Genomic DNA, 16,159 nt, shown 5'->3' with positions numbered 1-16,159 from the left:
GGTTCCCGGTGACTCGGATGTAAGCCTTGGGGCAACTCAAAGATGGCCACCTGACTCCCTTCACAATCCTATGACTCACAGGGAGTCTGCTGGGGGGACTCCACAAGGAAACATGTCCCAAGAGTTACCTAGTTCAAATCTAGATCTAACCAGGCTTGGTGTACCACCAAGTCTATACAAGGCTCACATTTAATATGTCGGCTGTGGGACTATGATTCCTTCCCCCACATTTAATTTGCTGTTTCTCTCCCATCTGCTTAATCAAAACAAGAAAAGAAGGACAATCCTCTTTAAATACAAAATACTCAGAAATTTTTATGTCCATTTTTTTTTCTTTTTTTTCCCCTACCCTTTAAAATTGAAAATTCGAACTAGGTCTTGCCTCTACTCAATATATTGTCTGGGTCACCAAACAAAGGGACAATTAAAACTGCCAAGCTTCCCTGGGCCAAGTCTTCACAGACTTATCTTACTCAATATATTAAAGTGGTAAATTTTACCTTCATCTTTTACCAATGCTTTGTCAATACATTTGTCAATACTTGTAATACATTTTTTTAATTTCTCAACAACTTTGTAATATCAATAATTTGTAGCATTCTGAAGTCATGTCAGTGACAGAAAATTCAGAAAAATCAGAACGTCCTTCTTCTTGAGCAGTGCTGGGAAGGAGCTCAAAGCCTTTCTCTTTTGCTTTGTACAGCAATCTACACTCTCAGCCCTTGGTTCTGAGACATGAGGTTTAACTATGTGTAGCTTATTTGACCTTAAGCTCCCTGTGTAACACAGGCAGGCTGGCCACAGACTTTTACCTGCTGGGTGCACAAATTCTGGTCTCCCACCGTGCTTTTCAAAAGTTTGTATTTTACAGTTCTCTTACAGAAATATGACAGGACAGTAAGTAAATTAATTTGCAGATCTCCTGTACATTCAGGTGAAATTCTTTTTTTTTCTAAGATTTATTTATTCTCTCTCTCTCTCTCTCTCTCTCTCTCTCTCTTTCTCTCTCTCTCTGTGTGTGTGTGTGTGTGTGTGTGTGTGTGTGTGTTATGAACCCGCTTGACTATATTTGTGCACCACATCAGTACAGAGCCTGCAGAGGCCAAAAGGGGGTATCAGATCTCCTGGAACTAGAGTTACAGGCAGTTGGGACCCTTCACGTAGGTGCTCGGAACTAAAGCTGGGCATTTCTCAAGCTCAAAGTCTAATTCGTATAGATAAGTGTGAACCAATTCCAAGGGGGCAAAGGAAGACTTCTGTATCCCTCTTCCATTGGAGTAAGTTCCCAGACCTCCAGTAGGGGCAGAAGTAGCAAACAGTACCCAACTTCATATACACCCCGGTTTTCCTATACACCTGTACCTATGAGGAAGGTAACTTATAAATTAGCCAAAATGTGAGATTAGCAGAAACAAATAGCAACAGAGTAGCAGAGTTATGACATCACAATGTAAAAGTGTGGCCAGTGTTATTGCAACATTGTAAATTATCAGGGATTTGAACATGAGCATCGCTATACCAAAACAGCAGTGTTAATAGCCAAGATGGCTCCTAAGTGACTGAGGCACGGACGGAACATGGGCAGGATGGGCAGGGACGTGTGTGAACCTGTGCAATTTGACACTTTCAGTTAGTCCTTTCTGGGGTTTTTCTATTTAATACTTTCAGACTAGGTCAGATTTACAGAAATTGAAAGCACCAATAAGGAAGAGGTACTACAAACAGTGCTTCCAGCTATGAAGAGCGAGCTCATATATAGTTGTCTGTTAAAATTCGGAAACACGTTCAGACTAAGGTAGAAGGGTAACATGAACCGTCATCCTCTTGTCCCCTTGCTTCTGCTGTGACGGACACACGCCAGTCTCACTTCGTCTCTATTGGTACCCACATCTCCCCACTTCATATCACATGAAGCAAGTCCCAGTCACTGGCCTCAGTCAACACAACGCTTAGATGTCTTCTAAAGGATAAGGAGTTTAAAAGCCTAATCATAATATAACCTGTTAGAAGACAACTAGGAAAGGCTGAAGGCATGCAAGTGAGCTTACTGGAGATGGCCCACCATTTTGCGTGGTGTACAATGGGTGAGCTCTAAGATGCAGGGTCCTTAAAGACTTCGTCCCAGGATTGCTTCTTGCTGCTGCTAGGACTTTTCCTGTCACTATTACATAGCCTACCCTATTGGCCAGATTTTCTGCAGCTTTTCATGAAGACGTATTCTCATACGTGTGATGTGTGGACAAGTTGATGATATCATAATTCCTAACAATGACTTTATAGAATTCCTAAATGTATACAAGTAATTTCAAGTCCTCCTCTATAGTATACAAGTATATAATATATACAAGTATATAATATGCAAATAGAGCTCTGCAAACCTCCATGTGTCACTGGCTAATTGCACTAGAAGAAGAAAGCAGGCTCGGAACAAATCTACAAGGTTGGGCGTGAGTCTGTTATCTGGTAACAAAAGGTCATAAACTGGGAATGAACAATTTCCTGTAGGTGCAAGGACAGAAAATAAAATATTGACTAGTTTATCTATATAAAACTTCAAGATAGTAAGACACAAGGCAGATGATTTGTCTCTTGACAAAACCCTGCTGACTTGTGACATTAAAAGTCATTGCTTTGAACTCGTAATGAATTTATGGGGCTAACAATCGACAATGAATGTCTAGTCAGATACTAGTCTTAATGGAAAGACTTGAACAACTCCGCTGTTATTCACTGAGTCTTATCGATTTATGACATGAATTATTGCCTTCAACTTACTATGAATTTATTGGAATGTAAAAGTATTTAGAAAACCATGTAATCAATTTCCTGCTGTAATGGGGCTACCTGATACTTTTATGATGTAATTTTTTATAGATAGTATAAATACTGAGAAAGGAGCTTGCTCATTGGAGCTTTTGCTCCATCCACAAAACGTGTGTCTCTGTATGTATGTATATATGCATGTTTATGTATATATATGCATGTATGTATATATATATGTATGTTTGTATATGTGCATATGTATGTGTATATGTATAGATGTATGCACGTGTGTGTGTATGTTTGTATATGTATATGTATGTATGTATATGTATGTATGTATACATGTATGTATATGTATGTGTATTTGTATATGTATATATGTATGTGTATATATGCATGTGTATGTAGGTGTGAATGCATGTATATGTATGTATGTTTATATATATATGCATTTATAGGTATACATGTATGAATGTATATGTATGTTTGTATATGTATATATGTATGTATGTGTGTATGTATGTATGTATGTATGTGTGTATGTATGTAAAATTGTTGGAGCTTTTTTTTCTCAGCTTCATCCAGAGTATGTGTTTTTTCTGCAAGTGTGGTTCTCCTTCTCTCTCTTTCTCTTTCTTTCTCTCTCTCTCTCTCTCTCTCTCTCTCTCTCTCTCTCTCTCTCTGCCTCCCTGGGGTCCTTGAACCAAGAGACAAAGAAGGTACTAAGCTTTTATTTTTTAAATCTTCTGCTGTTAACAGCAGGAGCTAATCAACAGAAGCCTGTGGCTTTGGGCCATAAAATAACGAAGCATTAAAGAGAGTTAAAGCCAGAAGCCAGCAGCTTCTGGACCCCAGAATAGTAAGAGAGAGTTGCAAGGCCAGAGACCATCAGTCTTTGGCCTTCATCCAACGCTGTGTCCTGCCTCAGTACCCACCCCTAAAGGCCAGGGCAGGTCTGTAGGGATAACCATACCCAAAGTCATCAGTAATTTTTAGAATCAAATAATGATCCTATATCCAAGTCATATATTTTGCTTGTTTAAAACAGAATCCCAATAAATCACAAATATTAGAATTGGTCACGTGACTCCCTTTATGAATTCTTCACATGCTACGCTTCTCTGACAAGTATTTTGTTGCCGCAAAGGAAGTAGTAAACACTAGCCTCTGCTTTATGTTTAGAATTTTTTTGGTAAAATTCACTTAGAAAGGGAAAGATCAGCCCTTGTTTCTTCACAATTTGTTAGAATAATGGCTTTTGTCATTGTCACCAGTGTGTTCTGGTGACTTAAATGTGACACATTTTAGTGTTACTAGGATCCCATGCATCTAATCACATGGTTTTCTTTAAGCTTCCTCCCCTTTGGTCGGCGGAAGCCTCTGGCAATTGGCTCCTAGTTCTTCTGATGAGACACTAACTAGTACTGGCTGACATAGCTTCCTTCTAGCTCTCAATTATGGTCAGACTTTTGAAACATTGTCTGTCCATGCCTGAAAATGCCCTTTCTCCAAGGAGTTCCCTTCTCATTCAGAGAGTGCTGGAGGATTCAAGGAAATGGGACAGGAGCTTGCTGGGGGTGGGAGGTTAGTGTTCTCTTTGTATCCTTGCTGATGACATGGGCATGCTCAGTTTGTAAGGTGTGCAATGTATGTAAAGCTCTGAAGAGGATTCATTGAACTCTCTACGTGGAATAGTCAAAGAAAGCTTCTCAAATAAGTTAAAGGGGCTGGAGAGATAGCTCAGGGCTCAAGAACACTCTGCTTTTACAAAGGACTGGAGTGCCCGGCTTCTTCATCAGGTGGCTCACAACTGCTTCTAGTTCCAGCTCTGGGTAACCGAAAGCCCTCTTCTGGCCTCCAAGGTGCCCACACCCACATGCATGTGCGCGCACGCGTGCGCACACACACACACACACACACAAATAAGAAATTTAATTTAGGTAATGATACTGAGCGGTATCAGTAACAAAGAAAGGCAAGATAATGAAGGATATTCTGGAACGAGGAAACAAGGTACCCAAGTGCTTAAGGGTGAAGATTCTAGAAGACGCTGCCCTATGAAGATGGTTAGAGTGCCATTGGTATGGAAATGTGACTGGGGTGGGTCAGGAGAAGAAAACAGGAGCCATTTACTGGAGGGAGAAGCCCAAGGGCTTGAATGTGTATGGGGATTTTTTCCGCCATAGCATGTCGTCTTCAGACAGTGCCACACCGGCTTCATTGTGAGAGCTCGCTGGAAGGGAAAACATTCACCAGACTTATTCATTCATCCAGTTATCCAACCACTGCTTATTGAATTCCTCTGTGTCCCAGGACTATGCTAGTGACTGAGAAGTATGCAGTGACAGCCCAAGGGTAGGCACTGGCGATAGGTGTAGAGAATTGGTTGGCCTAGCAGGGATCGTGCGTGGGAAATAAAAGCAACATCTGATTATAATTTGATTAAACACAAGGAGAGCATGTTTTGCAACATCACTTGTTTTAGACATAAGTCCATACTTAGACATAAGTCATTACCGTATCTACCCCTGGCTAGTTGATTTTACAAAAAAACATTTAGAATAGAAGTGGGTTGCATTATATTTCTAGTTCCGGCTATCAGAAACACCGTAAACGAGGTTTGCAAGAGCCTGTGCCGTGATTTGGCCTCGTAGTACCACAAAGATTTGTATCTATTGCATGGGGATCTTTGAGCACTTCTCAGGAAGGTCATTTTGTTTCCCTGTTAAAAAACAAAAATACATTTGCCTGCATTGTGGACGGGCATAAAATCAATTGGTCACGTGACCCCCACCCCCACCCCCAAGGGGCCAGAAATAGTAACAACAGCCAGGGAAGTAATGTGAGTGAATTGTGAGGTAATCAATTGCTTCTGAGGTATTGCCATGCATGTGTTATATTTGAGTTCTGAAGCAGTCTCTGAGGGAGCAGTACTCATTCCTTCCCATTTGGGAAGATAAAGCTTGCGCTGTGAATCCAGTAAATACAAATGCATCCTGAGTTTATTCACCTTGACCTGGGTGCTTCGACGCTAAGGGTGAGCTGTTGTGAAAGAGCCGCTGCCCTGGTGTTCGAGTGCACAGGGCTCTGTGTGGGGCTGGCCGGTTCTGACTGGGCGTCGCACACAGAGATCTTTACAGCTCAGAAGGTCTATGAGCAGGCCTTCTCCACCCGGGGATAACAGGGTGAGGAGTGTCGCACTCTTGGCTGGACATCTTATTTGTGTTTTATGATCTTTCCAGCAGCGACTTTCTACACAGTAAAGCGAGTTCCTCACAAGCATCTTCTCTCCCTATCCCCACCCTGGAGGTACCAGGCACTCTCCAGTGTCAGAGATACAGTGGCGGTCCCTAAACCATGGCCTGGAGGCTTGCAATCTCACGTCCAATCTCTTAATTTCCTCTTAAATAAAACAGGAAAAAACCAGATGCTCGTCTGCCTCACAGAACTGCTGCGAAGCGCTATCCTCTTATTAAACACCCTCCCCACCCCTGATGCTATCTGTCTCTTTGCTTCAGTCTCCATCTCACGGCTCATGGCTAATATCTGGCCAAATATTGCTATCCACTGAATGAAGCATCAGCTATTGTCGTTTTATCCTTCCTTCTCCTAATACTCAGAGTAAGAAAGATTCCACATACATTTAACATTGAGTTACTCTAGTACACCCAAAATCTTGAAAACATCACTCAAAATTCTCCAAAGACTGGGGAACGATAGCACCAGACAGAGCTTTACTCTTCAAAATCACTTGAGCTGACTGAAGTGGGAGAGGTCAGATAACATGAGGTAAAAACCTGGCCATCAAAACAGAGCAATCTCGGGTTGCACACTGGCTCTGCAGTGTGATCGTGGTACCATGTAAGTTTCTTTATCCAGATAAGCTCTAGTTTTGCTTTCCATAGGTTCCAAATAGTAGCAATACCGTCTTTACTAGAGAGATTAAACATGGTAGTCCACAGAGCATCCCTAGTGCAATGCCTAGTGGGCTAAGCCTGTGGTGGGAAACAGATTGTCCAAATAAATAGTGTCCAACCGTGACTCTGTAAGGCTTGTGTTCTTGGTAGCGGCCTGCTCTGTAATCAACAGGGTCTCAAGTTATTTTCTTTGTGAATACCTTGCCCTTGAGTAAGTTCCTGCAATGTCTTGTGCTGTGAACAGAGCAGGAAGAAGAGCGTAGTCTTGGTAACAGTGTTATCTTCTCCTCCATTCTCCTTCACCTGGTGAAAAGTAGTCAGAGAAAGAGGCTAGAAGAGGTGCGTTTTTGTGATGCTGTAATAGAATAACAGAAGTCACGTAATTATTAGTGAATTGAAACTTAGTTCGCCACGACATATTATCAGTACCTGACGAGGGCCTGCTCCGTTCATCATCCTCCATTTTAAAGCGGAGGGCAAAGGGCAGAAGTGTTAACCTGGAACTGTGGGGAAGCACAAGCCAACCATAGCAGTTGAGTAGATGAAGACACCAGGAAGAGATAAAAAATAAGGGTAAAACATTTAAAAGTCAAGAGTCCTCGTAGAGATGTGGATTTCTCCAATGAGGAGTCTGGTGCCAGGGAGAGGTTATGCCAGCCAGGTAAGAGGAGAGAATGGCTCTGAGCGTAGGACTGGATATCTGAGGGGACATCTGCTTGGGAGAGCCCTTGCAGCAACTGGAAATCTGGGATTCCAAGCCCTGGGGACTCATCCTCACAGAACGAATGGTTTATCCCTAAACGTAATTAATTGCCAGAAAGGAGATGTGATGATTTTAACTTGCCCGATTTCTGACATAGTTGTGTTTAAGAAATCAAAGTGTGGCGACTAGTCAGAATCTCCCAAAGGTATGGGCTATGAATATCTCACTGGTTGTTCCTCAAACATCAATTCAGAAATGTTATTAATTCTGACCTATTGATATCCAGTGGTGGTCCCTAAACCATCGCCTGGAGGCTAGCAATCTCAAATCCAATCTCTTAATTTCCTCTTAAATAAATAGGGTAAGAACAGATGCTTGTCTGCCTCGCAGAACTGCTGTGGACCGCTATTCTCTTATTAAATACATGCTCCCTCTAATGCTATCTCTTTGCCACTGTCTGCATCTCATAATGTCAAATGTGTGTGTCATCTATAAAGTGGAATTGCTAATGACATCTGTGTCTTGGAACTGTTGTGGTGATTAAAATACGGTGTCTCTGAGTATCTGTGAGGAATTCTTTCCAAGACTTTTTTAGATACCCAACTCTGAAGATGTCGGGCCATGTGTCTGCCTTGCCACTGGGGCAAGCTGCTCAGGGGAGGCAGAACATGGTCCATAATAGGGGGTTCAGCCCTATCACGGTTCCCCAGATGAGAAACATCAAGGTCTGGGACAGATGCTTGGTTCTTGGTCTCCTGTGTACTCAGATGCCACTGGGATATTGTGGGGGAGTGGAGAACTCAGCTTCTCCTACACAACAGGTAGGAAGGGGATGGCTGAGCCCCTGACAGAGAATGCATAGACTATAGGGGGGTGGGGCTGGAAGAGAGAATGCCTTCTCTGGGAGATCTAGGCATGGCTCTTTATGACAAAGGCCTCCCCCAGCCCCTGCAGCAATCCTTTGTGAAGGAAATGGCCCTTGCCTGTCCAGACTGTTTATTTGATGGCAGATATAAATGCATACATCTTATCCAGGGTGGACCAGGGTGAGCCTTCTGTGGGAAGAGATGCCCGGGAAGGGAAGCTCATTGGCTAAACACTGGGGTCTATCTAGACACCTCATTAGCATGGAGAACTCCAGGTTTTCATGCCATGGGACCTGCTGTCATGGTCCTCCCAGTGGGGTGTTCCTTGGTCCAGATCAGGGAGTTTGGCAGGGAGTTGGCCTCAAGCCTACCATTCTCAATCCCGAGACTTCCCGGGGTTGAGGCGTGGCTCAACCTTACCTGTCTTCTGTCTGGTGGCACAGTCCTCTTGCCCCACACGAAGATAGTCAAGTGCCTTCTATACGTGCTGTCGTGTTTGCTTAGCCCCTCTTCACACCCCCATATACGTTAAATCACCTGAGCACCACGTACAGTGTAAATAGCTGCCATTTGTATTACTTAGGGATGGATGAAGGTAAAGTCTGTACGTGTTTGGTACAGACTCAATTTCAAGTAATGTCTTCCGTCTGTGATTGGCTGACTTGCTGGATGCAGAACCCACAGACCTGGAGGGCCAGGGTGGTAGGTTCTCTCACCCGATCACCAACATCCAAGCGTTTGTCACTATTGCTGTTAGGGCCTTAGCTTAAACATGCAAGCCGGAGGCACCCACCGTTAAGAGCACACCCACTTTCTAGGAGAACAGTCCCTTCCTTGCGCTTACAGAGTCCTGCCTTGAAATTGCCCCACCCATAGTTCAGTCCAGTTCTCCCCTGAATGGCAGGCTCCCAGCAGCAAATCGTCACCTTTCAGTGCCACCTTACAACAGCAAGGAATCCGCTACCCAAAGCACACTAGCATGTCTTTGCGGGAATGTTTCATTTTGTGTGTGCTGTGACACAGACCACGTAACAAGAATCATGTTTCCCTTCTGCAGGCCTTACATTTGTGTTTCAGACTTTGAAGGACTTCGAAGTTTAAAAAAAAAAAAAAAAAGCCATCCCTGGCCTGGGCTACTTTGTGTTCATGTCTCGTTTTCTGCCCTGAAACAATGTTTAAATTCCAAGCAGTGATGTAAAAACTCACACCGCTTTCTCAGGCTGCTTTGTTGGCTTTTGACATAGTCATTTAGTTTCCCAGCCTTTAGATGTCTTCTATGTAAGGCTCATGTGCAAATCCACTAAACCGAGTGAGAGAATGAAATATAAAGGAGGAGTGAGCACGTGTATGTTCTTTGTGCTGCTCTGAAGATGCTGGCCCTGCGACGAGCATGGGGGTGTCTCACGGTTAGGTTTATCAACCTTTGCTTAGTGTCAAATGCAGTTTCCTGACAGTGGACGACAATCTGGTTACAACAGGCCATAGTACCTGGCGGTACTGTGCGAAGCGATTTCTCCATGGAAATACAATTCATAGTTCCCAGTAGATCCTTTGCCTTTTACAACCCGACCATTCCGTAGCATGGCATACGCCAGATCTTGGGGTAAGCTGTGGGTATGTGGGAGAGACTGCAGAGAAAAGCAGCGTAAACTTTGATTGGGGAAGCCAGGCCCTATAATGCCCATCCTGAAGGCAGTAAGAACCCATCAGAGACAGGCACAGAATAAAGCACACGATTATCTGACGCACATGCTTCCGAGGATTGGTCTTGGATACAGTGTGGTAGGGATACGACGAGAATAGAAAAGGCAAGATGGACAGAGGACCGCCATCATGCAAGCCACAGATCACGACAGAGAAAAGAAATGAAGCAGGTATCAGAGGTGATGTGTAGGAAGGCCAAAACGGGAAACCAGGGGCTTTATGGGTATGGAGTTAAAAGGATGTGCCCGGGCTCCACGTACTTTACTACAGTCACCTTGTCTACTGGCTTCCCTTGCTTCCCCCAAGGCTTGGACACCACGTGCTTACTTTAGATTTATCTTTGTTCCCTTGGATGCAGGGAATACTCTCATTTTCACAACTGGGTTTCAGTGTCTCCCTTAGTGTACACATCAGAGTCACACCGGCCTCACTGTGCTTAGACACATCTGAGCTCCTTGTTTAGTGCCTCAGAATTTTCATTAATTTAGGGATGAAAAGGTAATTATTTCTTTAATTATTAATTTAATTAATAATTTAATTAAATTTTTTTTACTGTTTTCTTCACACTTTTGGAGATTTCAATGACATACACAGGCTGCTTGGACTTGATGCTCAACTCTTTTCTCTTTGTGCTTTATTCTGGATCGTTCTCAGGTTGTCAGATTCACCCTCTGACCTTTTTTTCTTCTTAAACGTCTCACTTGCTATTAAGTACACACAGTACGTTTTAGGAAAACTCAGAATGTAGATGGCTATTGTCTAAGCCATTTAGTCTGTGATTTTGTGGTGACAGGCGTAGGAGATCTGTTGTACCATAGGAGCCACCAACAAACTGTAAACAATGAATCGAGATGAATAAATTTGTATTCATGATATTGAAATGGACAGGTTGTTAGCACAGAAGCCTGATGACCTGAGTTTGACCCTCAGGACCCATAAGGCTGAAGGAAAAAACCAATTTACACAAAGTTGTGTCCTCACTTTCACACATTTGCTGTGATGTTAAAAACACACATATATACACACACACACTATAAAACAAACATAAACATTCAGAAATACATACACACACACTTAAAAAAGTAAAAAGATGTTTTTTTAAAACACACACTAAAAATATAATAAATTTTTAAAACAGAAATTAGATGTTATCTGATTTTCTTCAGTTACATAATAGTTTTCATTTTATTTTTTTTTAACTTATTTGAAAGTGTAAATGAAGGACTTAGAAAAAGTCCGTCTGGTTTTCCTGCTGGCTTCCAGGTCAAGGAAGCCATCCGATTCACTTTCCTTTCTGTGGTGCACCTGCTCTGGGCCGGCCCCTCTAGGTCTCTTGATTGTACATTGTCTAAGTGTTCTGTGTTTTGTGTGTTTGACCGGACGGACGATGGGACAGACTAACCACCCCTCTGACTCTGACCTTGGACCACTGGACTGAGGTTAAGGAAAGAGCTCACAATTTATCTGTAAAAGAGAAAAAAGTGGCAGACTCTCTGCACCTCCAAGTGGCCCACGTTTGACCTGGAAAACCTGCCAGAGGGGCATCCTCTCTGGGGGCCCAACTTTAAAACCGTTCTAAATTAGCCCAAACATTGCAAAAATAGGCCAGGAATAAGATTTGACTGACAAGGTGGCTTAAACCCTCATCGCAGAGGGCAGTGTGTCATAGCGAATGCCCAGGGAGCCACAAGCCATTGTCTTAAGACGTGATCATCCATCATCGCCCTCCTTTCTTCACCTCGCTTTACTTCTGTGTACAGAAAGTAACATGGTGCTCTGTCCAGGTCGCCCCCACCTGCAACTCCTGCTCACTGGGCTGCCCCAAGATTGCTAACTGCCTCTCCCAGCCTCCTAGTACTGTTTGACAAGGCTCTCCACCATGGTGACACTTAGTTTTGGAGAAGGCTGCAGCTGCCCTCCCTGTTGGTGTTCTCCTGAGAGCTCTCCCACTCCAAACTGTCACTGGGCTCAAAGCAAGTTTCTTTCAAATTAAGCTCTTAAATCTTTGGTACAAAGTAGCAAACTGCTTCCGAGTAAGCAGGAAGCTGCATTTTGTTTCCGGTGCTCACAGTTCCACATAGCACAGTCCAGGGCTAGGGCTGAAGTTGGGTAGCCACAGAGTTACCCGTCTCAACTTCCCCAATGTGTGTTTGCACGACTCTTCCCTGGGGCTGAGCTCACTCATACTTACCTCTCTCTCTTCTCCAAAAGTTCAGTCTATAAACAGTTGATGCTTCCTACAGCAGATCCAAACATTACCTTTTAAAACGGACTTTTTAAAAAAGATTTATTTAATATATATGAGTACATTGTAGCTGTCTTCAAATGCACCAGAAGAGGGCATCAGATCTCTTTACAGATGGTCGTGAGCCACCATGTGGTTGCTGAGAATTGAACTCAGGACCTCTGGAAGAGCAGTCAGTGCTCTTAACCTCTGAGCCATCTCTCCAGCCCAAAACAGATTTTTTTAAAAAATGTGTATTTGCCTGCATATCTGTACGTGGCCTGCATGAAGTACTTACTTGTGGAGGCCAGAAGAGGGCATCAGATCCCCTGGAACTGGCATTACGGGTGGTGGTGAGCCATCGTGTGGGTACTGGGAATTGAACCCAGGTCCTCCTCAAAAGCAGCCTGTGCTCTTAATCAGTAAGCCATCTCTCCAGCAGTTTTAGATCTTGTAGAATTTCAGACTTGGGGTCATGGTTTTTCTGCCTTTCAGTTAATACCCTAAGGAAAGAGACAAGTCAGCATTCCCAGCGTTCACATTTGCTGGAGGAGGGAAGTGTTTAAAGCCCTTTGTAAGTATGAAACAATTTAGTCAAGCACTGTGAAAGCAGGGATAGGGAAACCACCCCTGAACACTCCTCCATACCAGCCTTTTCTCTTCCTGGCCTCCAGCACTACCGTTTTGTATTATCTGTGAAGGATTGTAAGCCAAATAAAGAGGTTGATGTTTGACATTTGTGTTAATTTACACCTCTGCTTAACATTTAAAGATCACATATGTCTCACCGGTCATCTCATAGTGTACTACCTCCCATTGCTAACAACCTGTCAAATGCTCTTGCCATTGTCTTTCAAATGGTCCACAATCTACTAGGAAAACAAAACTAATATGTAATAGAATTTATATTGGTGTTCCAGAAAAATAAATCTTCCAGAAGAATGCATTGTAGGTTGGAGTGATTGAGCATTGGGGAACATCTAACATGACATGGTGCTTAGAAGAAGATACTCAACACAGGATACAAAGGGAGGGAGACAAGAACTCTGAGCCAATAGGGGCAGGGCAAGCAAAAGCCTCAGCTCATGGTTGGAAAGGCCTGGAGAGACGAGCAGGGCACCTGCAGGCCCTGGGCCTGGGGCTACTTGAACAACACTCAAGCTGCCAGCTGCCAGCCCTGCCTTGGATGAGAACTGACTCTCATTTGCCTAGCAAGAGTACAGTTGCACACAAGATGGACACTCTTGTGGCCCCGTGGGGCTCCACGCCCTGGAAGTCTTACTTCAAGTGTTTACCCAGATGCAAAAGTCCTAGGATCATGGTTTTAGAATGAATTTTATTCCCTAAATTCCACCCAGGGAAAACACTGTGATCACTTTTGTTAGTAAGAAACTGTGTTGTTATTTAACGTTTCTTTCTTTGTTTATTCATTCCTGGGAATTGGCCTAAATCCTATATACAACATACACAGCAACTCATTTCTTTGTGTAAACCAACCAAGAGAAAAAACAAAGCCTTCCAAATGTGGCCTATATCATCTGTGGTTCGGCACGAACAGTAATATAACTAGAGTCATGGGTTTTCTGTTGTTTTTTTTTTTTCTTCCTTAAATGTTGACTGTAAAATATAAGATCCTTTTTATTAACACCAGATGTCAGGAACACTTATTTAAAAGTTTTATTAAATAGCGTCGTTGCTAGACTCACTGAGGTACTAAAGATGACCTTTTGGGCATTAGATCGCATGTCTGAAGTTATGTATTACGACAGTATTTAAAATATTTGAACACTAGTATATAGGCACCAAAATGTATATCTAGAAGCATATTTATACATCTTGGGTTGAAATGGAAATGTTCACGCCCACAAAATTAGATTTTTTTTAAATATAACTTTACATTCAACCTTTATTGAGATGCTTTGTAACAACAGAAATAAGCATTACTAAACATGTCAGATGTGTAAGAAATCAGGGAAATAAAAATAAAGGGTAGATCTAACATGCATACTGTATCTCTTCCACCCTTCCATAGACTTCCTGGACTTTTCCTTCATAGAACAGCTACCCGAGAAAATCTGTCATTCATACCCCACCTCTTCGCTGCTACCAGCTAAAAATTTCTCCAGCCTCCTCTGAACTCACGCTGGGAAAGCATGGCTTCATTGCTAGGCAGAGCCTTCCCATGAGGCTATGCTTAAAGTATCTCGAAGTCTACTTAAGGGTGGTAATAAAAATTTAGAATGTTTAATAAGAAGTATAAAAATCTACTTCACCAACTGTATCCCGGCTGAGACCCTTTTTAAAGCACCACTTCTTAAAACAATCCCATAACTACAGTCTCTATTGCTTTGAAGTGCTTTCTTCCCCACCGTGTATGATCTTCGAGGACCTTTTAAAACTATTTTTTGAAATAGAATTCACCCACAACAGAGTCAGTCAGACTTCGCTTACTGGGGGCCAAAGTCGACGCATGTGATACTCAGTATCTGGTATTTGCCAAGGGAAATGAGTGTCGGGGTGGTAATATGTGATCAGCCCTGTCTACTCCTTACCACCGAGATGGTCTGTGATGTTTACGTCAGAGTTGCTGCTGAATACAGCCCATTGAGTGCGAGCCGGCAGGTGGGGTCTGGCTGAAGGAAAGCACAAACAGTGAAATGGCTTCTGCGTTTGCCCAACATCTTGTTTACCCTGGGATTTTATCTGCGCTTCTGGTTTTAGAGGTTTATATGAGGACATGCGGCACAAATGGGTCCTTTGTGTTTCATGAGCGGCAGGTGTTGACGCCGCTTTTGAGTTTGACCAGTCCTGTGGTGGTTAATATGTTTATTGACTTGGTTGAGCATGACAAGCCCAAGGGTCAGAGTCTCTCAATAACAATTCATCTCAGGTTTTTTTTTTTTTTTTAAATACACTACTGCTCTCTTTTTTACGGTAGATATATATCAAGATTGCTTTAGTTTAGACTTTTAATATTCACTTATCTTTCATGGGTTAATGTCTTGCCTGCATGAATGTCTGTGTAATCTATGTATCTAGCCTAGGGAGGCCATAAGAGGAAATCAGACACCCCTGAAACTGGAGTTACATGTGGTCATGAGCTGCCACGTGGGTGCCTGTAACTACATCTGGTTCCTCTGTAAGAGCGGCAAGTGCTCTTAACCATTGGGCCATCTCTCCAGTTCCGTATCAGGATAAATCTAACCCTAAGAACAGCTGCACTTTAAATTCAGCCCCAGCACAAAGCAAATACTTGAACTGTTTTTCATACTTGGATTGTGTATGAACATGGGTTTAGAATTACTGTAGCCTCAGGTGTCACAGAATGAAACACCGTTAGGGGGATTTCACCAAATGACACAAGAGGCTCTCACTATTCCTTCACAGAATTCAGTACTAATCAAGCAGAAAATGAGGCCACTCTAGAGCCAACCATACTACTTGGGGTCTTTAGGAAGAAGCAAATCAACTGTCACCATTTTGTGACATCATATGGGAGTCGATTCTCACAGTCACACATTTCCCATGAGGATGGTCCAGTAATTCTAGGTTTTGTAAACCTCTCATTGGACATGTGTGCGCTCCCACACACCTATGCAACAGAAAGACTGGGCCAGGCACGATGTGTATTTCTATATGCTGAGTAATCACTCAGATATTTATCGATTTAAATACCCCCCAAAGTAACCCATTGGTGGTCTGGAAAAGGTGATCGTCCTCTAGAGGCAAATATCTGGCATCATCATATACTCTACCCCAAGAGGTAGCTTCCTTCATGTGCATAGGACTGACTACAGTCTCCCGGTAGTCAGATGTATATGACTAAGTATCAGTACCTTAAGGTGATGAGTACCTTTACTGGATACTCATAAGCACACTCAGAATATAATATTCACAGGTTATTTACTCCGGCCCTAAGAAGTTTCTAGTCTGTGATTTGGGTTTCTAGGTAGAGGAGTCTGAAATAGGATTCAGTAGAATA

At 42.9% G+C, this 16,159-nt stretch overlaps 1 protein-coding gene across 3 annotated transcripts in view; it reads left to right on the top strand.

Annotated features, from left to right (window-relative positions):
- The window catches only part of Stard13 (StAR-related lipid transfer domain containing 13), a 396,060-nt gene that overhangs the window by 109,101 nt on the left and 270,800 nt on the right, over positions 1–16,159 (top strand). The window lies entirely within an intron of this gene.

The sequence above is a fragment of the Rattus norvegicus genome, chromosome 12, assembly GCF_036323735.1.
Source record: "Rattus norvegicus strain BN/NHsdMcwi chromosome 12, GRCr8, whole genome shotgun sequence".
NCBI classification, from domain to species: Eukaryota; Metazoa; Chordata; class Mammalia; order Rodentia; family Muridae; genus Rattus; species Rattus norvegicus.
The sequence above is the reverse complement of the archived record's forward strand: the minus strand, read 5'-3'. Positions and strand labels throughout refer to the sequence as shown.